Here is a 27,386-nt window from a genome sequence, read left to right as displayed (position 1 = left end):
TCTAGGCAACTGCTCAATGTTGACATGCTATACGTATCACTAGCACAGGCTAAGTCTCTTATGTGTGGAGAAGTAGGAAGTGTACTTTATGGTATTTTTATTTGAAGTGTAACTCCCCTTTTACTAAAGAAAAAAAGATACACCTATTGTGTCTGGAGCTGTCCTGTGCATCAGCATAACTACAGCCCCCAAAACTAACAGGGCCGGATTTCCGGGAAGGCCACAAAGGCAAAAGCATTGGGTGATAGAAAGCAGAAGGGCACAGAACTTGGAGAGATAAGAGGTTACATGTGAAAGTAAACCATCTCTCCTGCTTTGCTCTGTTCTGCCTGAATTACAGAGATCCCTTCATCTCTCTCACTTACTGGTGTGTGTGATGACAGTCAGCATCTGCTGTCACCTGATGATCCTGTCCTCTGTATGATGAATAGGGACATACAAGCTGCTGTGAGAACCGCCAGGGCTTTACAGTAGAAGAACTCTTGAGTTGGTTTGGTGAGTTTCTTCTTGCACACATTCACATTAACAAACGGGAATTATCATTATCAGCTCTGCTAAGTTTCCTCTCCCCCTAAATACTGCCAGGTAGATTATTACTGGTTAGTTGCTGTTAAAGACATGTGACATGTTATAGTTTTGGTTTGTATGTTTATTTTTCCCTAGGGAATGACAGTAGCATTGTATGTGCTACAGTTTAACTCTTTTCTGAGTCATTTTAGTAGACCATTGTTCTGTGATAGCCACCAGCAGGGCCGGTCAGAAACGTCGATTTCCAATTCTGCAGAAATTCCGATTTCCGCTAATGCCGATTACCGATTTCATGGATTTCCGATCGGTTTCCAATTTACGAGTTCAGATTTCAGAGTAGTGGGGATTTTTTTGGTCATTTTTTACATTCTCTGATTGGCCAAATACTTCCGAGTTGACTCTACATTCTCTGATTGGTCCATTGATTTCGAGTTCTGTGATTGGGCTAAAATTACCGAATTGCAGTAATGCAGTATTTCTGCAGAAATCTGATTTCCAAGTTCCGTTTTCCGATTTCCGAGTTCTGATCGGAAATTCAGATTCCCAATTGGAAATTCGGAAATTTCAATTCTGCAAAATCCGAATGAGCGTCCCTAGCCACCAGTGAAAACAGGACATTTTGAAACAGGATGAAACTTGTATTAGGTTTATTTATATTTGCAAAACAAGCAATGTATCTCTTTCTGATGGTGAATGTTTGTATAGTGGTGTGCTCAAATATATACTCTGTTCTAATGTATACTGATACAGAAACAATGTCTGAAGAAGGCTCATTAGGTAAACACTCACTGCTTTTCTTTTAAGTTAGCCAATAAATGGTATCATTCTGTTTCAAAACTTTCTGCTGCCTCATTTTAACCTCCTGAGCGTTACGCCGCTCAGGAGGTTTTGTTACTTTTTGCCTGATTTTTAAATAAAAGTGCTAAATGGCTATAAACCCTGTAGCTAGCACTGGGCTAGCTAGCCTAGAAGAAGTCTCTGGGAACCTCCGATCCCCGCCGCTCCCCCGTTTATACATTACCCAGCCTGGATCCAGCGATCGGCGAAGCCTCCCCGGACAGCTCCGGTCTTCACTATGGGGAGGATCGCAGATGATGTTATGACGTCGCCGACGTCATGAGCAAACCCGATCCTCCCCATAGAGAGACCGGAGCTGTGCCGGGAGGCTGCACGATCGCTGGATCCAGGGGGGGTAATGTATAAACGGAGGATTGCGGGATCGCTAGCCTAGTGCTAGCTAGAGGATTTACAGCCATTTGGCACATTTATTTATTTATGGGGGACTCCTGCGGCCACAGAGCGGTATGCCCAACACAGTGTCGGGCATACTGCTAAGGAGGTTAAGATCTGTTCTTCCTTTCCTTGCCCCAATTTGCCCATGCTAAATTGATGCTGTTTGAGGACATTTGGGGAGGGGGCCCTCTAATTGTTGAAGCATGTGATTCATATCGCTTCATGGAAGATCTGTTTAAGAGCTAATGCAACAACTGGATGTGGGCCACATATGGGCCTTGACATGGTCACAACCTCTATTAGATATGCTATCCATGCAATAATGATCCTATGAAGATCAAGCCAATATTTAGCCTTTTCTAAACTAGAATTGATTATTTTCTGAAAGGTAAATGAGGCTAGACTCATCTTTCAAAGTGGCTGTATGGTAATAGTAGTTTTACAATGACTAAAAATATGTGCATAGCAAACAGGACCTGTCATGCACCGAACTAATGACACTTGCTAAACAGCGTGTCACCAAAGAGCTTCCACCCACCAAAAGACCTCCCTTGGTGATAATATGATGCTCTGTGTTTCTCTGTGACATGATTACGGGTTTCTCTGTCATGGATGATCATGTAAAGTGCTGGTTTGATGAACAGCTTGACAGAATGGACCAGAGCATGGCGAATGGAAGATGTGAAGGCGACTGAAGGGACATTAACCAAAGTGCTGCACAGAGTGATCCTTATCGGAATGCCCTGTGCAACCTGCAAACCAAGAACCAGTGGCGGCATCGAGATTATGAGAAAATGTCATAGGTCATTTTGTAGCAAAGCGATGCAAATAGAATTCACTGCCTGGCTTACTTTATGGACTCTACAGATGTTTGTGGTATTCATTTGTCCTACTGGACATATTAAAATAAAAATGGTCCCATGGTGGTACAGATGAGTCCAAAGAATCGCACATAGCTTTCACCTGTTTCAGGGGTGCTGGGACAAGTGGCTGAAGTACTCCAAAGTAACAAAAAGGAGGTCCACACCCCACACACTCTTAAGGAACTTGCATTTATTGTTCCATTACCATACACATCTAACCATATTGCCAATGGTACTGTACTGTGCCTTGACAAAGGGGACCCTGCGTGCCCCCGATACGATTGTTGGCAATACAGTTGGATGTGTATGATGATGGAGCAATAAATGAAAGTTCCTTAAGAGTGTGGTGTGTGGACCTCCCTTTGTTACCATGGTGGTACACACACAGAGACCGTAATATCTTGTCTTTATAGATTCCTCAAGGCAGTGGCCAGAATTAGGATATTCTCTACTGGGCACAATGGAAACTTCAAGTTCCTCTGCAAGGATAAGGAAGCAATAGAGTTAACAAACGCCTCTGGAAATCCTGTTTTACTACTCCAATCCCACACGTAGACAAACGCAGGGGGAAAGCAGAGCCAGCCAGTCACTTTAATGTCTGTCTCCAGGTGCTGTGCTGTGTAGAGCCTCAGCCTCTGATTGGAGCTGGGGTAGGGTTCTGTAGTGTACACAACACAACACAAGACCCTGACGCACACTTGGGGACTGTCTACAAACCTTTGTATGATTCCTTATCAGTGGCTAAGCAGACATAGTCATTAGAACAATTGTACAGGGAGCAGAGTTTTTTTTATCTCTGCACCCTTAGTTGTCAGGTTCCCTGGACAGGGAAAATAAACTTTTTTTTTCCTGGACTGCCAGAAGATTTACAGCCTCTCTAGACAGCTCTGCACTCCAGCTCTGCACTGTCATGCAGACCTCAGAAAGGTCTGCATGACAGACGAAAGATAGTGCTGCTATTGAATAACATTCAGAATTTACATCATACCACCAAGAATCCCCCTCAGAACTTGCAGATTAAGTCATGTGACTGATAAGTGCCTTCATGACTTTCATGGTAGGACCCCCCCCCCTGACAGGCCCCAGAATTCCCTGGGCCCCATACACCATGGTCTATCTGCGGCCTTGGCCATGCCAGGGCAAGTACAGAGATGGCATGCACCCGGAGTTCTAAACCCGGAGTTCAGCAGCAAGAAAGAGGGAAGAATGTATGAAAGAAGTAGCTTTAACCACTTGACGGCCACAGTGCTAACCCCCACTAACGACCAGACTCTTTTTTGTTGTGCTGGGCTGTGCAGGCTTTTCAGCCTCCTGCACAGCCCAGCTATGGAGCCCAGTGATCGGACACACCTCCTTTTTTTGTCCCTAAGGGGGCATGCCGCCAGAGGGGTCCGATCGCTGCAGCAGTTTGTTTATATTTTTTTTTCTTCAGCCTCTCTCCCTCCCCCTCCCCCTCCCCTCCCCTCCTCCCCTCCCCTCCTCCCCTTTGTGCTCTGAATGGAACAGGACGGCGTTCTGTCCTGTTCCACCTCTCATAGGCATCAGCCTATGAGAGGACGGCACTCCCTGCCCAATCAGAGGCCGGGAATTGCCGATCTCAGACAGCGCTGCCATGGACCGCAGCGTTGTACGGATGTAAACAAAGGGGATTTCTTTCCCCTTTTGTTTAGAAACAGCCTGCTAGCCACGCTAAAAATGTGCTAAAAATGTAAAGTGACAGCTTGCATTTTTTACCGTTCCTTTACAAACAGACCCCACAGTGTAAGCGGGTGGACTGTACTCTGCACTGCTGAGCTTACATTAGGAAGGAATTATGGCCACTGTGGCAATATTTGTATCCAGATCAGGCCTGTCAGGTGAGTCAGCAGTGACAGGAGATAGGAGAAGGACGAGCGGTGGAATTCTCCTGTGTGCCCAGAAGTTCTTATCTCCGCACTGAGCACGATAAAGTGCACAACTGGGAGAAACATCTGCGTACGCCACACATGAAAGCATCTCATCAGAATGCTTAACTCTTTCAACTGATGCGAAAAGGACATGAAAACCAGGAGAACTTCATTTATAAAAGTAAAAGGCTGCTTAATATTTCTAAAGAATAAGATGTGTGAAGATCTGTTTACATCATTTATTCAATCATACGGCCTGATTAACGAAGGCTCTCTGGACTGGAGACCATTCGAGGGCACAAGTGATCCTGCATACCTGGCTTGGATTGCTTAAAGCAAATTAAAGTGGACCTGAAATCTTGCACAGGAGAGAAGGAAAACGCAGAGAAATCCACCCTGTGTGTTTATAGAGAACAGCCTGTCTAATTCTCCCTTCTCAGCAAGTAGTGGGCCAGTGTAATTAAAGCCCTGCCCTTGCAAGCTTACAATCTAAAACATACATGTCAAACTCCGGCCCATGGGCCACATATGGCCCTCAAAGGCATCAGAATTGGCCCTCAGGTGGTTTCCCCACTTTGCATTATGTTTGGACCACTTAGGACCATCAGAGAAGCTATACTGGAGGGCAAGCCCTAGATCACCACAGAAGCCGTATGGGGAGGGGGAAAGCAATAAGTACCAGGGAACTGTATAGGAGATGGAGGGGGACCACTAGACACCAGGGAACTGTATAGGGGAGTGAGGGAGAACCACTAAACACCAAAGAACTGTATAGATGAGGGCAACTAGAAACCAGGGAATCATATAGCGGAAGGAGGGGGGTACTAGACACTAGGGAACTGTACAGGGAATGAAGGTGATCTATTAGACACCAGGGAATCATATAGGGGAAGGAGGGAGGGGGGTACTAGACACTAGGGAACTGTATAGGGAATGGAGGTGATCTATTAGACACCAGGGAACCTTATAAGAGTGAGAGGTGGACACTAGACATTGAGGTTGGCCTGCGACTTGGTCCTAGAGCTCATTTTCAGCCCACTTTGTATTTGAGTTTGATACCCCTGAGCTAAAACATAGTAAATTAGTAGTTGAGCAGTTGCAGTCATTCACAGCAGCTGTGTGTGCATGTGAGTGGAGTTGCTCCACTAATGCACTTAGCTTTCAGTAACCCTGGCAATAGCCTGCTAAGATGGAGATCCAGTTAAGAATCTTAAACGAATGTTAACTACATATAAGCATACAATCTTAAAAGTGAACAAACAAACAAAAAAAACCCCTGCAAACCTTGACTAGCTTTAGGCTCGGTTCCCACCTGTGCCAGACCACCGGGAGCGTACAGAGTAATGTGTCCAATGGTCCAGCGCCAGCTCAAGGCAGATGTGTTTCCCCATAGGCTATATTATCACTGACTGCACAGAAGTGTGGTCCGCCTACAGCAACAGATCCCGCGGATCCGATTCAGTGCGACAAGTGGGAATGGCTCTTATTTATAAATTAGAAACCGTTCACTCGATGAGCGGAGTACAAACACAAATGTGCTCTAGTGGGAACAGAGGCTTATGGGATCACTCATGTACTTTGGCTATATCCAGGCCACCCAAACCACAGCATATTAGGCCTCAAATCTGCATTGCTGTTATTTTAGGCCAATGTCTATAAAGTTGCCCATTAACGGTGCAATTTTCATGGACGATTCTTCATTTCAATCAGATAAATCTGCTTGAATCAGAAAGAAAAACCTGGTCAGCAGTTGCCTGCAGGGATGAGCAGAAACTACGCCAGTGCGAATTTACGCATCATAGTTCGCATCTACGCATCGTAGTTCGTAGGTGATGTTTCAAAACAACGCTTACGAGTCTACACGTAGTGAAGTACCGCTACACGTATCTTACGCCCAATATGTGTAGTTAACATGTGTATTGCGTAGTGAACTATGAATGCGTTACTCGCGTATAATTTTCCGCGTGTGATTGTATGTTTACAAATTTACGCATTGGAAAGGGGAATGTACGCATAGAAGAGTTTTCTGTATATGCATTTTAAAAGTAATTAATGCGTAAAATTTTCTGCATGCAGACATAAGCATCCGCAAATGCTACGCTTCGCACTACGCGTAATTGCATATTTTAACGCTTAGTCTACAAAATGCATATGAAACGAATATTTGATTTCGAAGCCGTAGTTTGGCAAAGCATAATTGCGTAAAACTATGCGTATTTCCAACGTAGCGAAGTTGGCTGACTACGACCATCCCTGGTTGCCTGCAACAGATATAGAGACGATCATATAGTCGAACCCAAATTGCCAGTTTTGAATGATCGTGGATTTGAATGATCGTATCTGAAGTCATGTAGAATAAAACTGCACCATTGTTGGAGAATTATGATCATTTCCATTTGATTACTTCCAACTTACTAAATCGATCAAAATAAATAATCGTTCATAAAAATTGTACTGTGCCAAATCCAATTCCAGGCACGGCCCAGCTGTGCTTGGAGAAATAAACCGATTCTGATTCTGATTCTGAGGTGGTCCAGTAATTAACACCTGAATGGAGAGCAACAAACACATGCAGCTTGAGACAGTACAGAGTAGTTCCTGCAATCAACTGTAATAAAAGCCTAACACCAATATAAAGAGAGAATGTTATAGCTAATAGAAAGAAAACAAGCCAGCCAATATACAGACAGAATGAGCCGGACAATAGAAGGAGAGTGTGAGAGAACAATACAGCCAATAGAGAGGGAGAGAGAGGCAGCCAATAGAGAGACGGAGGAAAAAAAACAGCTGATATTCAGAGAAAACAAGCCAGCCAATAGAGAGAAAGAGAATGAGCCAGCTTATGTAGAGAGAGAGAGGAAATGAGCCATCCATACCACATAGAATACATGTGTCAAGCAGTTACAGTTTTAAATTTTACATCAATGTCAGCATCTGCATTTAAGGACATGCCAGTATTTGGAACATGTTCCTTTCCAGCCACATTAACATCTGTTCATTGACTGCATCGCCCCAGGCTTAATTGGAAGTGCTAGTGTAACTGTTTATCTAAAATTAGATCCATACTGTAGAGTTCCACATTTCAAATTGCAGTTGATTGAAAATTATGCTAGTTCACTTACTGCAGAGTATGAGGCATTTAAGACCTAATGCCTCAATGATATCACCAACCGCTAAAGAATGGATGAGCTGTAACAGAACAACAGTCACATGGACTACTGCTGTTTTTACAGAACACTCTGTACAAGAACAGGAGAAAGCATGAGTGGAGCTGTCCAGGTGCTGATCTGTCTGACTTCCAGTAGATTTGCATCTAATATTTTTCAACAGATGTCCATTGCATGCATCAGTGAGTAATGTGTGTGGGCAATAACACCACTACAGAACGGTTGTTAATATTAATGTAAAGAAGGCTAAGGCCCAGTTCACACTGCAGTAAAAAAAAAATGGTGTTTTCTGGAATACAAAAAAATGCAAAATCGGATGGTGAGGGCATTCTATGTTAATAAGCAGATGCATTCACACTAAAAATGGCAATGGCTTTATAGTGTACTAGTTAAAGCCTCTGACACAGGAGACCAGTGTTCGAATCTCCGCTTCCTGTTCAGTAAGCCAGCACCTATTAAGTGACGAGACCTTGGGTAAGACTCCCTAACCCTGCTACTGCTTACGAAGCACACCCTAGTGGCTGAAGCACTGGCAGTTTGAGTCTGCCAGGACAAGAGCACAAGATAAATGTTCTGTGTCTTGTCTTGCAAATTGGAATGTGAATGCACCGTGCGCAGACAGGACCACAAATGCAAAATCCTGCCCTGTTTTTCCGCAATGGACCAATGAGAATCCGACCTGTGGCTAGGTAGGACTCTAGTTGACTTTTTTACAATCAAACTGAGAGCCCCATGTTTCTATCAGGCTCCATTCAGTTTTGGGATGAGTGGAGGAGCAGCAGCTGGTGGACAGCAGCGGATGGTATGGCGGACGAAGCAGACGGGTGGAGAGGCGAACGGAGTGGATGCAAGATGGCAGGTATGTGAACAAGATAGGCCATGAGCCACTGATTGGGGAAGTGTGCCCCATAGACTCACAGAAATAAAAGTGACTGAAGGGGTTTGGATAAGATCAGATAATAGACTCTTCCTAGATACACTGATTCAGTGAAATGCTTAGGTTAGAGCCAGGCAGGCTGTGGTGGCTTTCTGAATGGTTAGCCTCCTCTGTTCCAGCCATCTTTCCCTATATAAAGAGCAGGAAGATGACATATTTCCTAGGACAGAGGAACGTGTCTATACAATGCTGATATTTCGGAGAACTGCTCCGCCCACCTGCTGCACTTGGAAACTCTGCTGGCGATAATTTTGTACCTCATACTTCAACCACACCCATTATTAGGAGACAACAGTAAGCTGCTCATTGCATGCCAAGGGTTCTATGAGTGCATGTGTCTATGGCTGTGGTCCCTAACATAGGCTCATAGCTGGGTAGGTGTATGCTCTCCAGATGTCCGCTTGCCACCTGCTCTATTTTTTATTTGACTTTATGAAAGGATCCTTAGGTCTGAAATGGACTGGTGCCATCATATTTTCACCATTACCATATAACTGTCAAATGGCTTTGGGTCTTAGGTCAACATCTATGTGGCTAAGCTGCACAGGGCACTAGATGGTTCTCGGCTGAGGCAGCTGATTGGGGCTAACTCTGCCAAGAATCAAGTGTGTGTATGTGGGCCGTAATGTGTCTCCGAGAGATTGGGAGTGCATGATCATCTCGGCCAAGTCTTCTTTACCCCTCCTGCTCAAAGTCACTCAGTCATGCTTTTGTTCTTCTTCCTCTCTCCATTGCAACAGAAAGTCTTACTAGCCTGTAGACTAGAGAGACATCTTGGACCCAAACTGTCACCCCAGGGATCAAGCCTCAATTCCAGAGAGCGTAGTATGAATACAGAGGCACAAAAAGGATAAAAGTGTCTAAAATGTTAAAAACATGAGAAGGCAGCGGTGGACTTACCTCCTCCAAGCAGACACAAAAATTGCCAATATGTTTGTCAAATACAACAAGTTTATTTAAATACTGCAGGGGACAATGCAAGGCGTTTTGCAGGTTTTATCCCGCTTCATCAGTCAATAACAATGGAGCAATAGCATATGTGGTCAGTAGAAGAGCCAGGCACTTCAAATATTGGCAATTTCTGTGTCTGCTTGGAGGAGGTAAGTCCACCACTGCCTCCTCATGTTTTAAACATTTTAGATACTTTATCCTTTTGGCACCTCTGTATCTATACTACGCTATATCAATTCCACCACTGGTGGAGGGGTGTAACCCCCTTTTTTTCCTCACCTACGGAGAGCGACTTCTTAATTCTAAGTGGGATCAGGTCTAATCTCCCCACCTGCCTATACAGTGGTTGCCTATGAGGTAACCCTGCTTTGTGAGTATTGCCTTTTTACTCTATCATACTTAATTTCAACTGCCAGTACATACTACACTATATTTGACTATTGGTGTCCCTACTCTGTGTTCGATCCCAGAGAGAGACAGTATTTGTGAGTGAATGCTCCTTTATTTCTGAAACAAGAACGGAAAGAACAGTCTCTTTCAAGGAAATAAGTGTAACTGGATATAACTACCAACAAAAGAGCGACTCAAAGCTGTTGTGTCCACATGTCATAAGGCTGAGTTCTCGTCTTCAGCTGCATTTTGTATGTTTGACTAGTGGTGCTCAGCAGAGCTCGAATATTCGAGTAGCTCGAATATTCGAGCTCTTTTTCAGCTATTCGAGCTCGGTATTCGAGCTCCGAATAGCTGGAGCTATTCGAATGGGCTATTCGAGAACACTCGAATAGCCCATTCACTATTCGAGCTATTCGAGCAAACCGGCGCTATTCGAGCTCGGTACCGAGCTCGAATAGCGTCATAGCCCAGATTGATGTGCTTAGAGCCAATCAGAGGGCTCCCAGGCCCTCTGACGGCAGCCAATCACAGAGGGGGACCCTGGCCAGCCCCTACCCTATAAATAGCGGCCGCCATGTTCGGGTTTTCCATGCTTGCCTGAGACTTGTACAGAGAGAGATCTGCTCCTTTGTGCTTTGGCTTAGCAAGTGCTCTATTGTGTTCATTTACCTAGCGTTTTTGCTCACCTACACCTGCCATATACACCTGTATTGTTGTTATTTAGATAGACATTGTATTTTAGTTAGTAGCTTGTGTGTTACATTAGAGACAGGCAGCTGCTGCAAGCTTACAGGTTTAGGCCTCAGGGGGGCCTTGCCTCTGTGGGCAGCTGTCCTCTGTTTATTTCTCTCATCATCTATACCAGTATTTCTGCTGTCCTTTACTAATAGTATTGTAGTTATACTGTACTAGGAGTAGGACACTCACTGACTGTCACTGTTTATAGGCTACTAGCTAGCTCCTGCGTGTGTGCACTCACTCACCGTCTGTGTGTACACACACTCTATTTCCTTCTGATTACTGATAGATTATTGTTAGTTGTACTTACTTACTACTTACTCTTACTGTACCCGTAGGGACACTCACTGTCACTGTTCATATAGGCTACTAGCTCCTGCGTGTGCGCACTCACTGTCTGAGTGTACACACACAACACACACTCTATTTCCTTCTGATCGCTGATTGATTATTGTAATTAGTTAGTTCTACTTACTGTTACTACTTACTCTTACTGTACTAGGAGTCTAGGACACTCAGTCACTGTGTTCATAGGCTACTAGCTCCTGCGTGCGTGCACTCACTGTCTGAGTGTACACACACCCACACTCCATTTCCTTCTGATCGCTGATTGATTATTGTTATTAGTTAGTTCTACTTACTGTTACTACTTACTTACTCTTACTGTACTAGGAGTCTAGGACACTCAGTCACTGTGTCCATAGGCTACTAGCTCCTGCGTGCGTGCACTCACTGTCTGAGTGTACACACACCACCCACACTCCATTTCCTTCTGATCGCTGATTGATTATTGTTATTAGTTAGTTCTACTACTTACTGTTACTACTTACTGTACTAGGAGTCTAGGACACTCAGTCACTGTGTCCATAGGCTACTAGCTCCTGCGTGCGTGCACTCACTGTCTGAGTGTACACACACCACCCACACTCCATTTCCTTCTGATCGCTGATTGATTATTGTTATTAGTTAGTTCTACTACTTACTGTTACTACTTACTTACTCTTACTGTACTAGGAGTCTAGGACACCCAGTCACTGTGTCCATAGGCTACTAGCTCCTGCGTGCGTGCACTCACTGTCTGAGTGTACACACACCACCCACACTCCATTTCCTTCTGATCGCTGATTGATTATTGTTATTAGTTAGTTCTACTTACTGTTACTACTTACTCTTACTGTACTAGGAGTCTAGGACACTCAGTCACTGTGTCCATAGGCTACTAGCTCCTGCGTGCGTGCACTCACTGTCTGAGTGTACACACACCACCCACACTCCATTTCCTTCTGATCGCTGATTGATTATTGTTATTAGTTAGTTCTACTACTTACTGTTACTACTTACTGTACTAGGAGTCTAGGACACTCAGTCACTGTGTCCATAGGCTACTAGCTCCTGCGTGCGTGCACTCACTGTCTGAGTGTACACACACCACCCACACTCCATTTCCTTCTGATCGCTGATTGATTATTGTTATTAGTTAGTTCTACTACTTACTGTTACTACTTACTGTACTAGGAGTCTAGGACACTCAGTCACTGTGTCCATAGGCTACTAGCTCCTGCGTGCGTGCACTCACTGTCTGAGTGTACACACACCACCCACACTCCATTTCCTTCTGATCGCTGATTGATTATTGTTATTAGTTAGTTCTACTACTTACTGTTACTACTTACTTACTCTTACTGTACTAGGAGTCTAGGACACCCAGTCACTGTGTCCATAGGCTACTAGCTCCTGCGTGCGTGCACTCACTGTCTGAGTGTACACACACCACCCACACTCCATTTCCTTCTGATCGCTGATTGATTATTGTTATTAGTTAGTTCTACTTACTGTTACTACTTACTTACTCTTACTGTACTAGGAGTCTAGGACACTCAGTCACTGTGTCCATAGGCTACTAGCTCCTGCGTGCGTGCACTCACTGTCTGAGTGTACACACACCACCCACACTCCATTTCCTTCTGATCGCTGATTGATTATTGTTATTAGTTAGTTCTACTACTTACTGTTACTACTTACTGTACTAGGAGTCTAGGACACTCAGTCACTGTGTCCATAGGCTACTAGCTCCTGCGTGCGTGCACTCACTGTCTGAGTGTACACACACCACCCACACTCCATTTCCTTCTGATCGCTGATTGATTATTGTTATTAGTTAGTTCTACTACTTACTGTTACTACTTACTTACTCTTACTGTACTAGGAGTCTAGGACACCCAGTCACTGTGTCCATAGGCTACTAGCTCCTGCGTGCGTGCACTCACTGTCTGAGTGTACACACACCACCCACACTCCATTTCCTTCTGATCGCTGATTGATTATTGTTATTAGTTAGTTCTACTTACTGTTACTACTTACTTACTCTTACTGTACTAGGAGTCTAGGACACTCAGTCACTGTGTCCATAGGCTACTAGCTCCTGCGTGCGTGCACTCACTGTCTGAGTGTACACACACACCACCCACACTCCATTTCCTTCTGATCGCTGATTGATTATTGTTATTAGTTAGTTCTACTTACTGTTACTACTTACTTACTCTTACCGTACTAGGAGTCTAGGACACTCAGTCACTGTGTCCATAGGCTACTAGCTCCTGCGTGCGTGCACTCACTGTCTGAGTGTACACACACTAAATTTACTTGTGATTACTACTACTGATTATTGTAACTGCTAGTTGTACTTCCTGACTGTTAATACTTACTTACTGTACTAGGGGACACTCACTCAGTCACCTCACCAACCAACCCACTCCATTAAAGTACCCCACTTTTCACCCGCCCTTTTACAAAACTTTTGTCTATACGCCCAAAACATTGAAGATGTCTGGAAGTGGCAGCCAGCGCGGTTTGGGCAAGGGGAAGGGCAGCAAGGGAATCAGGAAGAGAGGGAGCAGCATTGTGGCAAGCCGCGGCCGCGGGCGCGCCACCATGCACAGTTCCGCAGCAGCAGCAGCAGCGTCAGTGGCTAACATTCCTCCCATAGCCACTGGCCGTGGACGCCTTGGGCGCCGCCCAGGAGGAGCATCTGCAACTCACGCTGCAGAGACACAGCAGCAGCAGCGTGTAGCACCTGCTCCCATTTTCCTCCAGCCGGGTCGGAAACGTCCCATTGAGGAAAAGGATGCAGACACTGTGGTGCAACTCATGACGGAGGATGAGCAGCCCGCCATCAGCTCTGCATCCGAGGCCTCCACCCTCACCACCACCACCACCACCACCCCTGTTCGCAGCAGCCGCCCAGCAGGGTCTGGGGAGGAGGCCAGTTCACCGTCAGTCGCCGACCTCTCATTCAGCACTCTTTTGACCCCAGGCATGATGAGTCAATTGAATGCTGTTGTTGGCGATTTGGAGGAGGAGATGCTGATGGGCACTTTGGGGGAGGAGGGATTGGACAGCAAGACTGTGGCGACAGTCAAGCGTCCCATCCATGCATCAGCAGAGGAGTTTGGGGGGTCATCATCAGAGCAGGACATGTTTCAGGAGGGGCATGATGATGATGACCCGGTGACAGACAGAGACTGGGTGCCAACACATCCAGAGGATGTCGTCCTCAGCAGCTCTGAGGAGGAGGAGGAGGATGCGGTTGTGGGCCTTGCAAGGAGGCGCATCATTGCAAGCATTGGCAGCGTCCCACAGCCTGCTGGTGTCTCAGGCTCAGCAGCAGCAGCAGCAGCATCAGCCAGTACCACCACCAGCCGCACCCAAGACCCCCCCCCCCCCCCCAACCACCACAGGGAAACAGGCAGCAGCGCTTCCATGCCGTAGGGGGATGTTTTTGTCACCAATCTGGCGGTTTTTCACCATGCCCACAGTGTACAGCAAGTACGCCACTTGCAACCACTGTCAGCGGAAGTTGAGCAGAGGTGCAGACCCCTTGAAGTTCAGCACCAGCTCGCTGATCAACCACCTTTCTGCGAAACACTTCCACCAGCATGAGGAGTTCCAGAGGCTGAAGGCATCTGGTGCTGGCAGTGGCACCAATCCCATCACTGCACAGCCTTCAGCAGCAGCAGCAGCAACAGCAGCCACCCGCCCTCCTGCTCCTCCAGCAGCACCAGCAGGAGTGCGGAAACGCCCTGCTCCTCCCCCCTCTGCAACTCCTGCCGCCGACACTGAGGCCTGTTCTGGCAGCCAGTCCTCATTGGCCTCCTCTGCTCCGTCTGCTGATTCCCGTGCCAGCAAAAAGGCACGCCAGAGCCTTTTGAGCGAGTCCTTCCAGGGGGTGGTTAGGGCTCTGCCTCCCAGCAGCCGTCGCGTGCGGCAGCTGAACGGCTTGCTGGCACGGGCCATGTGCTCCCAACTCCTGCCGTACACGCTCGTGCAGGAGGGGAGCGACATGCGGGCGCTGCTTGCTTGTGCAGCCCCAGACTGGCAGCTCCCCAGCAGACACTTCTTCGCCCGCAAGGCCATTCCTGCACTGCACCGCTTTGTGATGGCCAATGTGGAGCGAGGGCTGGAGCACGCGGTTGGTGAAAGGGTCCACGTCACCATGGACTCCTGGAGCAGCCGCTTCGGGACAGGCCGCTACCTGTCCTTCACTGTCCACTGGGTCAGCTTGGTGGAAGGGGGTGAGGATGGGAGAGCAGCAGCGGGCACAGCAGCAGCAGCAACACAGTGGGTGGTGCCACCCCGCAGGGTCAGGGGAACTGCAGCGGGTTCCTCCGATCCTCTGCCATCCTCCGCCACACCTGGCCAAACCCCCCGCCTCAGCAGCAGTGTGAAGGCCCGCCACTGCCAAGCGCTGCTGCACTTGGTCAGCCTTGGCAAGACCAAGCTGACGGCAGCCCACGTGTTGGCCAAACTCCAGGAGCAGGAGCGGATTTGGCTGACCCCCAGAGGCCTCAGAGTCGGAGAGGTGGTGTCCGACAATGGGGCCAATCTGGTTGCTGCCATAGACAGGGGAAACCTGACCCACATCCCCTGTCTTGCCCACGTGCTGAACCTGGTGGTGCAGAAGTTCCTGCGCACCTACCAGGGGATGGACGAGCTGCTGGAAACGGCAAGGAACGTTGTGCGTCACTTCCGGCGCTCGGCTGCAGCCTGTGCGAGCCTGGAAGACGTGCAAAAGGAGCTGGATCTGCCACGCCATCGGCTGATCATTGACGTTCCGACTCGCTGGAACTCCACCCTGGCGATGTTGGAGCGTCTGGTTGAACAGAAGCACGCTGTCAACCACTACCTTGCCCTGGCCACTGTTTCCGCAGCTCAGAGAAGGGACAAGACCAGCAACATCCCGTCCATCGTCCCCGATGATGACTGGAGGCACATGCAGCAGGTGTGCTTAGTGCTGGCTCCCTTCCTGCAGGCCACAAACATGGTGAGCAGGGACCATGCTATGGTCTGCGAGTGGGTGCCCCTGGTTTCTCTGCTGAACAGGGCACTCGATGCTTTGCTGGCACAGGGAGCGGCAGCCTTGGACCAGCAGGAGCGGCAAGCAGCTGCACAGTCCACCTCTGAGGGGGAGGAGGAGGAGGACTTGGTGGAGGTCCCTGACCTGGCTGCTGATGAGGGGGATCAGCGCAGTGCAGCTGAGTTGGTGCGGGGGTGGAGAGAGGATGAGGCAGCAGAGGAGGAGGATGAGGAGGACAGCACTGACGTCGATGTGCCAGCAGACGTGGCCCGCCTCTTCCCAATGGCAGCGCACATGCTGACGTGCCTGCGCAGGGACCCCAGGGTGATCCAGATGAAGCAGAGGGAGGACATCTGGATCAGCATGATGTTGGACCCACGCCTCAAGGGGAAGTTGAGCCAGTTCCTGCCGCCTGCAGGAGGAGACCCAGCGCAACAAATAAGGAGCTTGCAGCAGGCCCTTGTTGAGCGCTTGGAGGAAGCCTTCCCCCAGCCTTCCACCCCCACTGTCCAGCAGCCAGCACAGAGGCAGCAGCAGGTGCCTGCATCCAGCAGCAGCAAGCGCCCCACAGACCTGCTGTCTCTCAGCCACGAGCTCTACAGGACTGTAGAGGCTCCGGCAGCAGTGACTAGAGAGGAGATGCATGCAGCAGCATCCTCCTCCGGTCACAGCCAGCGCCTGACCCGCATGGTGGCTGACTACATGGGGTCCTACAGCGGGCTTGACAGCGATGCCCCTGTTGATCCCATGGAGTATTGGGTCAAGCGCATGGAGATCTGGAGCGAGCTGGCGCAGTACGCCCTGGAAGTGCTGTCCTGCCCCCCTTCCAGCGTGCTGTCCGAGCGCTGCTTCAGTGCAGCTGGTGGCGTGGTCACCGAGAAACGCTCACGTCTGTCTCACAAGTCTGTGGACAGACTGACGTTTCTCAAGATGAACCAGGCGTGGGTGGAAGGCGAGTTCCTGGCCCCTGTTGTCGGCGAGAGGGGGACATGAACTGGCTGCCGGAACTTAGTACCATCGTTAATGTGCCTTACCACCCTTTACCACCTCCTGGCTCCTGCTCACTAAGCCAGCCTGGTTCACTTTGACTATTACGTCGCCTGCAGCCACACATTTCACACCTACAGTGGGCTGCTGCTGTGTACTGCCCTTCTGCTGTCTGTCTGTGTTTCCCACTGCCAGGGTACACAGAATTACCGTCTGCTGCCACTCTGCCACCAGCTATTACGTCACAACAATAGCTGCTCACACTGCTCCTCCATTCCTCCTGCTGCTGCTGTCTGTCTGTGTTTCCCACTGCCAGGGTACACAGAATTACCTTCTGCTGCCACTCTGCCACCAGCTATTACGTCAAAACAATAGCTATATTGGTTGTAAAACCAAAACCAAAAAAAACCAATAAAAAAAAAAAAAGGTTTAATTTTTCTGAGGTGCCCGGGTTGAAAACTGTGTTGTCCCAGTTGTGTATTGGACACAATGTGGGCTGCACGACCGCTGTCTGGGACCTCCTGTTGTGTTTATTTACAGCCCTGGTATCACCGCTAGGTACCAGGGCTATTATGTCACGCTGCCTACCTGCTGCCACACTCACACTGCTCCTCCATTCCTCCTGCTGCTGCTGTCTGTCTGTGTTTCCCACTGCCAGGGTACACAGAATTACCGTCTGCTGCCACTCTGCCACCAGCTATTACGTCACAACAATAGCTGCTCACACTGCTCCTCCATTCCTCCTGCTGCTGCTGTCTGTCTGTGTTTCCCACTGCCAGGGTACACAGAATTACCTTCTGCTGCCACTCTGCCACCAGCTATTACGTCAAAACAATAGCTATATTGGTTGTAAAACCAAAACCAAAAAAAACCAATAAAAAAAAAAAAAGGTTTAATTTTTCTGAGGTGCCCGGGTTGAAAACTGTGTTGTCCCAGTTGTGTATTGGACACAATGTGGGCTGCACGACCGCTGTCTGGGACCTCCTGTTGTGTTTATTTACAGCCCTGGTATCACCGCTAGGTACCAGGGCTATTATGTCACGCTGCCTACCTGCTGCCACACTCACACTGCTCCTCCATTCCTCCTGCTGCTGCTGTCTGTCTGTGTTTCCCACTGCCAGGGTACACAGAATTACCGTCTGCTGCCACTCTGCCACCAGCTATTACGTCACAACAATAGCTGCTCACACTGCTCCTCCATTCCTCCTGCTGCTGCTGTCTGTCTGTGTTTCCCACTGCCAGGGTACACAGAATTACCTTCTGCTGCCACTCTGCCACCAGCTATTACGTCAAAACAATAGCTATATTGGTTGTAAAACCAAAACCAAAAAAAACCAATAAAAAAAAAAAAAGGTTTAATTTTTCTGAGGTGCCCGGGTTGAAAACTGTGTTGTCCCAGTTGTGTATTGGACACAATGTGGGCTGCACGACCGCTGTCTGGGACCTCCTGTTGTGTTTATTTACAGCCCTGGTATCACCGCTAGGTACCAGGGCTATTATGTCACGCTGCCTACCTGCTGCCACACTCACACTGCTCCTCCATTCCTCCTGCTGCTGCTGTCTGTCTGTGTTTCCCACTGCCAGGGTACACAGAATTACCGTCTGCTGCCACTCTGCCACCAGCTATTACGTCACAACAATAGCTGCTCACACTGCTCCTCCATTCCTCCTGCTGCTGCTGTCTGTCTGTGTTTCCCACTGCCAGGGTACACAGAATTACCTTCTGCTGCCACTCTGCCACCAGCTATTACGTCAAAACAATAGCTATATTGGTTGTAAAACCAAAACCAAAAAAAACCAATAAAAAAAAAAAAAGGTTTAATTTTTCTGAGGTGCCCGGGTTGAAAACTGTGTTGTCCCAGTTGTGTATTGGACACAATGTGGGCTGCACGACCGCTGTCTGGGACCTCCTGTTGTGTTTATTTACAGCCCTGGTATCACCGCTAGGTACCAGGGCTATTATGTCACGGCGAGCTGCCTGCCTCATTGACTGCCTGCTGCCACACACTCATCCTCCTCCTCCTGCTGCTGAATTTACCTCCTGCTGTCTTTGTGTTTCCACTGCCAGGGAGCACATACAATGGCGCTTCCAACATGCGTGCGCCCACCAGCTATTTGTTACGCTCAAAAATAGCTGCATTTCTTTAAAAAAAAATTTGAAAAGAGAAATACGTGAAGAAGAAGAAGAAGACGATATTGAAAAAGAAGGAGAAGGAGAAGATGAAGAAGAAGATGAAGAAGAAGATGAAGAAGAAGAAGATGAAGATGAAGAAGATGAAGATGAAGAAGAAGAAGAAGATGAAGAAGAAGAAGATGAAGAAGAAGATGAAGAAGATGAAGATGAAGAAGAAGAAGAAGATGATGAAGAAGATGAAGAAGAAGAAGAAGAAGATGAAGAAGAAGAAGATGAAGAAGAAGAAGATGAAGAAGAAGATGAAGAAGATGAAGAAGAAGATGAAGAAGATGAAGATGAAGAAGAAGAAGAAGATGATGAAGAAGATGAAGAAGAAGAAGAAGAAGATGAAGAAGATGAAGAAGAAGAAGAAGAAGATGAAGAAGAAGAAGAAGAAGATGAAGAAGATGAAGAAGATGAAGAAGATGAAGAAGAAGATGAAGATGAAGAAGATGAAGATGAAGAAGATGAAGATGAAGAAGATGAAGAAGATGAAGAAGAAGAAGAAGATGAAGAAGAAGAAGAAGATGAAGAAGAAGATGAAGAAGATGAAGATGAAGAAGAAGAAGAAGATGATGAAGAAGAAGAAGAAGAAGAAGAAGAAGATCTAGAAGAAGATTAAGAAAGATAAAGAAGAAGAAGAACAAGTATATACAGTAACACTACACTACTGAACCAAATTAAGGACACAACTTCTCTTTCCACATTTTTTTTTAAAGGAACATCCCCACATAATCACTTGCTGTTGTTACTTGGAAAAAAAGATGTTTCTTGCATCATTCACCCTCAAAACAAGTGTTGGAAGCTATTTTGGGCCAATTCGAATAGTCAGCTCGAATAGTGAGCTCGAATACCGACTCGAATAGTGAGCTCGAAGTCCGAGGTCGAATCGAATAGTAAAAAATATTCGACTCGAATATTCGACTGACCTCGAATAATTTACTATTCGAATTCGACCAAATTCGAATTTTTAAAAGGGGTATTTGAGCACCACTGTGTTTGACCAACAGTTCCTGTTCAGCCACCTCATTATTGGATTCTGCTTTCCCTGCTGCCCGGACTTTATTTTATAGGACTTTTCAGTTTGAGCTGCTACATTCAAGGTTTAAAATGTAGGTAATTGCCCATTTCAAGTTTCATTTAGCACTTTTCGGCTTAAAATAATAGCGTATTGCTAGTTAAAGGGATCAGTTCTGTGTACCCTGGGAGGAAGGTAGCACATTAAACTCACCACCAATTAAACTAGACCTCCCCCTTCGGTAAAATCAGTAGCCGCTGCAAGGAAAAGGCGGGTCAGTTCAACCCAGTTATTAATCTAACGTCTCCACGCCAGTTCTGAGAATATGTTATTGTACAACCTGTGTGTTTCCAGGACAATAAGTGTTCCTGCATTTCTGCACTAAGTTATATTATTTCTCAGAAAAGCATTTCAGCGTTGCGGAGTTGTTTGTGTATCTGCTATTGCCTTTGTGTCTTTTTATGTAGCTGCTGAGTATATAGTACACTGAGGATGGAGTGCATGTCATGCACTGTGACAGCAGTCGCTGATAATACCAGCTGGTGGAAAGCTACCACCCACTCAGTAGTGCTTTTAATGTGAAAGAATGAGCACCGTAGAGCCACTAAGAGGCTTCACCGGACAAAGGGCATGCTTGATTTTTTGTGTGTGCTTTTTTCCTGCAAGGAGCTTTCATCCAACAGATTTAGGCGGATATGAATGAGCTCTCCTACCAGCAGTGCATCATTCTAGCCTGACGATCTTACAGACTTTATATGTTCTACATGACAGTATGTTTCTGCATTAAAGATGGATACCTGATACTGATAGGGTTGCATGTGTGATATGATCTGCGAAAATCCCAAGAAATCCATCAACGATCATGTTTAAGCTAATCGCATTCAATGGCCGATATAGGATTGCATATTTTGAGTCATGTGGAATCACGGTTCCTCATATCGTGTTGCTACGTAATCAGCCTTATTCACAGGAGCAGCATAAGGAGCAAAGTGCTAGAGGCAAAGTGCTGCGACCCACAGCAAGCAATCAGAGAACACTTTACTCAAGCCAGACCAGAACAAGATGGATTGTAATTGGTTACAGTGGGTACTGCACTGGCTGCTTTACACACGAAAGAAAGAGAAATAATAATATAAATTATTTATATATCTCACTAATATTATAAGTATGAAAGTTTGAAAGTGTGGATGTTTGTTACTCAGTCATGCAACAATGGCTGAATGGATTTGAATGAAATTTGGCACACACATAGATCATTACCTGGAATAACATATAGGATACTTTTTATCCTCATAACCAAAAAGTGGGCAGAGACAAATACAAATTTCACTGGGAAAATGTAAACTGCAACCATTCTTACACTGTTAATGGTTCTCAAACTTTGCACAGTTGGTCACTGAGTGACTGGGATTAATATTCAGAAAAATGGGTGGAGCCTACAAAAGCCAATCAAAATTCACCTATTGGTTTTCAAGGGTAATATTTCATTGCTGCCATTCTTGCACTGTTAATGGCACAAGCCTCAAACCTGGTACAGTTGGTCATTGGGTGAATGGGGTTCAAATTAAGAAAAAAGGGGCGGTGCCACACACAGCCAATCAGATTTGTTTAATTTCAATGCAAATTATTGATGCTAAAGACCGCAAAGCTCACAAACTAGGTCATTGAGTAATTGAGTAATTGATTGTGTGTTAGGGTTTGAAAAGTGAAGTGAGCGGAGCCATTACCAGCCACGGTGGGCCATCAGCTACTATATATAAATATATCTATCTATCTATCTATCTATCTATCTATCTATCTATCTATTTATATTTTTTTTTAAACAAAACTTTATGCAACCTTAACATTTTTAAGACCACCTTTTCGTAATTTTTACCTTTGTATGTGCTGTTGTTTATGCTACAGCAATACATAAGTAAATGCATATAACAGTTGTGAACAATGTAAATAGAATTGTGTGGGAAATTATCATAACATGCATATGTGCACCGAACTAAGAAGTGGAAGTTGTGCTAGCAAATGGAAGCCCCTTTCCTTTTGAGACAAAATGGAACATCGTCACACCATTGAGAAGCTAATTTATGTGCAATGACCGATTGCCCCTTCCTTTCTACCCCCTGCTTTGCAGAAAAGGTTGTTACCCCAAATAGTTGGCTGCTGTTCTACTGCCTGCTACATTGCACTGCCCAGTTGCCTCTGTCTTTTTAAAGCGACCTGAACTCAGAACTTCCTCTCTGTTCTAAAAGGTAAGCAACAGCTTACTAAACTTTAAAGAAAAACATTTCTTTGTTATAGCTGATACAAATCCTGCAGTAAATCTGTGGTGTGTCTACTCCCTGCTTTCATGGAAGCAGACATATTGTTAACATCCTGTGCTTTCAAATTAGCTTATTTGCCATGGCAGTCAGGTGACACAGGTTGAACTGGGCAACTTGAGAGAGGGCAGAAGCCTGAAACAGCGGACTGTTGTGCCTTGCAGGTCTTTTGTTTGACTTTTATTAAATATTTAATAAAGTAACGTTAATATTGGAAGTGATGCGGATCACTACAAAAAGTTCGCCATTGAAGATCCCGTGATGCCCAGGATACGGTACACTGCACGCTTCCCCCATATCTGGGATCAAGCCAGAGAGTGCTATCTCATTGCTAAAAACATCCCTTATTACTGTGCAAGAGATCAGGGTTACTCTTACATACAGTAGAAATTAAAGCTTAGCAGTTACTATTACAGTATCACCATTATTAATAGCATTGATTTATACAGTTCCATCAGGTGCATATTCATTGCATAACTGCAATGAATTGGTACTTTCCTTACATTACACAGTTTAGGCTAGTATCTGTGTTTAGCCTCCCTGCTGCACCTAGAACAGATCACAGCTTGAGAGGAGCTGTCCAAGTGCTGAACGGCCTGACTTTTAGTGAGTTCTGATAATTCTTAGTGGTGCTGATTTCAAGGGCTTTGTCTAGAGCTCTTGAAGACCAACAGCTCTGCTTTGTTGTAGCTTATTTGCTGCCTACATATTGGTGGAAGGGGCATGAACAGAGGTGCCAGCTTCCACTAACATATCTTGTTTTCATTTTGGGCATCAGCTACGCCACGGTATCGCCCCCTTCTGCTTGCCTAAACTTTCCCACTTCACTTCCTCTTAAAATAATCTCCTTAACTCTAAACCATCCCCCATTTCTAAATTCAAATATATTAGCACCCTTTTAAACTATATCTAACCCTGACAAATCCCTCTTGACAATGCTTAATACTAAATTACCAACTCTTTAATTATAACCTTAACTTTAATTTCTCCATACCATACCCTCCTTATTAATGCTTATACCTAATCTTCAAGTACCTTAGTTTCAGCACCAGCTTCAAGTTCACTGCTGCACCACCAATATGATGATTATTATTGATTTATATTGATTTATATTATTGATTTATATAGCGCCAGCATCTTCCGTTGCACTATACAACAGAATGCAAGGTACAACAATACAATATAATCAGGGGCCCAAAAATCACTGGGCCCCCCTGCGAAAATTTGGATGCCCCCCCATAGGTGCCAAATAATTGTAATGGGGCAGCATTTCACCATAAAATAATCGTAATGCAGCAATGTTTCACCATAAATTAATCGTAAAGTGGGCAGCATTTCACCAGAAATTAATCAAAAAGTGGGCAGCAATGTTTCACCAGAAAATAATCGTAATACAGCAATATTTCCTCAGAAATTAATCATAAAGTGGGCAGAATTTCACTAGAAATTAATCATAAAGTGGGCAGAATTTCACCATAAAATAATCGTAAAGTGGGCAGCAGTCACCAGAAAATAATCATAAAGTGGGCAGCAGTCATCAAAAAATAATCGTAATATGGGCAGCATTCACCAGAAAATCGCAATGTGGGCAGCAGTCACCAGAAAATAATCGTAAAGTGGGCAGCATTCACCAGAAAATCTCAATGTGGGCATCATTCATCAGAAAATCGCAATGTGGGCAGCATTCACCAGAAAATCGCAATGTGGGCAGCAGTCACATGAAAATAATCGTAAAGTGGGCAGCATTCACCAGAAAATCTCAATGTGGGCAGCATTCATCAGAAAATCGCAATGTGGGCAGCATTCACCAGAAAATCGCAATGTGGGCAGCAGTCACCAGAAAATAATCGTAAAGTGGGCAGCATTCACCAGAAAATCGCAATGTGGGCAGCATTCACCAGAAAATCGTAATGTGGGCAGCAGCAGTCACCAGAAAATAATCGTAGTCTGGGCAGTAGTCACCAGAAAATAATCGTAATGTGGGCAGCAGCAGTCACCAGAAAATAATTGTTAAGTGGGCAGCATTCTGCCTACCGGGAGACTGCGGGCTGCAGGGCATGAACTGCCGCTGCGTTTAGTAGACGCCGTGGCCAGTTTCACACCTGGCTGGGGGGTCCCACAATCTGGGGGGCCGCAGCGCTCCCCCTGCACATGGTGGGCAGGCCCCAAAGGGGCCCCCCTGTGGCTGATGGGGTTGCATCCCCAGTAGTTAAGCCAGTGAATATAATCAACACAAAAGTTAACAGTACAGTGGCCCCACCTACATACCCACAGGTGTTCTAATTAGTAATTCCTCAGTGTTAATTAACTAACTGTCTAGATCTCTGCAAGGTGTTTCAACCATTGGTTAGATGTGCAGAATGACTTTAAAAAAAATGATCTTCAGCTCTTTTTAAGCATTGTTTTATTGGATGCCAGGTCCAATATGCAGTTATGAACTTTCTGCTAAGAAGTCAATGCGCCTGTAGATCCAGTGGAAATGTAAATGTCTGTACTTATTTAGTATTTATAAAGCACCGACATCTCCCACTATGCCACCATACTGCCCACTACGCCACCTATGAAAGCTCAGATCACTGCACTTTCGGAGAACAGGGCATTGCATAGCTTTGACCTCAGAGCTTAAAGTGGCTATACGGCCCAACATGCTCCATTACCTTAATGGGCGCTCCACTGAGCCAGCCCTGAGCTCTCGGGGGTCCAGTGGCTTCAAAGGACAAGATTCCTGCACTTTGATTGGCCCAATAGTCAGCCTATTGGGCCAATCCTTGACAGTCAGCCTATTGGGCCAAAAAGTGCAGGAATCTCGTCCTTTGAAACCACTGGACCCGCCAGAGCTCAGGGTGGTTTCAGTGGAGTGCCTGTTAAGTTAATGGAGTACTCATTAAGGTAATAGAGCGCTCGTTATGTTAGCAGCACACGCTATGCAGCACTATCGCAGCATAGCATGCACTGGAGATTTTTACCTCTTGCTGCTGTCATTAATCTGCGTTGCTTTAGCAGCACCACTTAATGAATCAAACCCATACTCTTTCATCTAATCGTAAGATGTTCTAATGTACTTCAATAAATGAAACCAAATACCATCCTGTTTGGAATAATTATGGTAAAAAACAACTTGACAACAACCAGTTTAAGGCTTGTAACACTTTTACACATTTGAGACCGGTTCTCTTTAAGTAGCGTGACAGTGAAATGAAAGGTGTTTTTGCTGGAAAGTGACAAGTTGGCTTTCAGAATCCATGGATAAGCTTGTGACGGTCTCACTAGTGAGTGATGCACAGAGTGAAACTGTATTACAAGCAATATGCCACTCTAATGAGTCTGTACAAGGGCCTCATTAACCGGATTAATTCCCAGAATCCTCGGCAGTAAGCACCAAGGTGGAGAAAGAACAACCGCAAAGTGATTGATTTAACAGATCAGGATCTGAAGTACTTACACAGTCAAATTCTCAAACACTGATTATTCCTGGACTGCCGCTCACACACTCTGCAATATATTTGCAAAATGAGAATTTCACAATGAGGAATGTACCTGGAGTCTACAGAAAAAGTAAACACAATGAATTAAAAATGTACCAATATACAGGGAAAGTGCAGAGAGCGCAGAGTGAGCAGCGCGCCACCGCTGGGAGTCTCTTCACCATGCAACCCAAACCATCACATAAACTGTGCTAAATACAATTTCAGTGCTACTTAACAATAAATAAATAGACCCCTGGGGGGCATGAAATGTAATATTTCTCCAATACATTTTATGAGCAGAGAAAATCATGCTTGTCTTTTTTTTCTATCTCTCATAATGCACATTGTTGCTGTTTGAGAATTCAGCAGGGAGAGAGGGGGCAATGGAACAATAATGACTTGAGATGAATGCAGACGTTCTCCACTGGGGCAATGCGGTGCATAAGAATCTGAGTGTTCCGTGGGGAATATTAAAGAGGAACTGTGCAGAAAATAATGTCATAAATACAATTGCTTTTTTTTTTTTTTTTTTTAATAGCAATATTCATTTATGAATGTTTTAGTCAGTGCTTGCTCATTGTAAAATATTTCCTCTCCCTGAAAGTTACCACAGGTGACGACATCTGTAGTCCTGACAGGTGATCTCTGTGGAATGTTTGTTTCTGAGAATTCGGAAGCCAGTAAAAATAATCCCTGGTTTCCAAGAATACTTTGGGAGGAGAATTCAGCATAGCTTAACAGTCTAGGCTGACCATCACTGGGAGGGTGGTGCCTGCGCAGTGCGCTCCTGCCTGCGAGTGCGCGATGTAAGACACACCAGCTGGGCCAGCGCCTGCGCAGTGGGGCCCTACTCCGGTAACCCAGAAGAGGCTGCATGGGGGGGGAAGGGGGTTGGGGGAGACGACACTTAGGTTTAATCGGAGGGGAAGAGAAGTGAACGAGGGAGCGGTTGCCATCCGGACGGCTTACACTACATGCCTGCTCCCCCCCCCCTTTTTTTCCTGTTTACTTCAGCTCTGGAATCCTTTAAGCTAGTGACAAGTGTATTTTAAAGCACACCTGAAGTAAGAGAGATATGGAGGCTGCTATATTTATTTCCTTTTAAACAATGCACATTGCCTGGCTGTCATGCTGATCCTCTGCTTTTAATATGTTTAGCGATAGCCCTGAACAAGCATGCAAATCAACTATTTGACTGCCATTTGACTGAATTTGCCCCATGCTTGTTTTAGGGGGGTGATTCAGATGCTACTGATGCATGAACGATCAGCAGGATAGCCAGGCAACTGGTATTGTTTGAAAATAAATAAATATGGCAGCCTCCATATCCCTCTCACTTCAGATGTCCTTTAACCCTCCTGGCGGTAACCCTGAGTC

At 45.9% G+C, this 27,386-nt stretch overlaps 1 protein-coding gene across 8 annotated transcripts in view; it reads right to left on the bottom strand.

Annotated features, from left to right (window-relative positions):
- The window catches only part of LRRTM4 (leucine rich repeat transmembrane neuronal 4), a 1,103,072-nt gene that overhangs the window by 674,589 nt on the left and 401,097 nt on the right, over positions 1 to 27,386 (bottom strand). The gene's annotated exons all lie outside the window — the stretch shown is intronic.

Source organism: Hyperolius riggenbachi, chromosome 3 (assembly GCF_040937935.1).
Source record: "Hyperolius riggenbachi isolate aHypRig1 chromosome 3, aHypRig1.pri, whole genome shotgun sequence".
Lineage (NCBI taxonomy): Eukaryota > Metazoa > Chordata > Amphibia > Anura > Hyperoliidae > Hyperolius > Hyperolius riggenbachi.
This window is presented reverse-complemented; position numbering and strand designations above follow the sequence as displayed.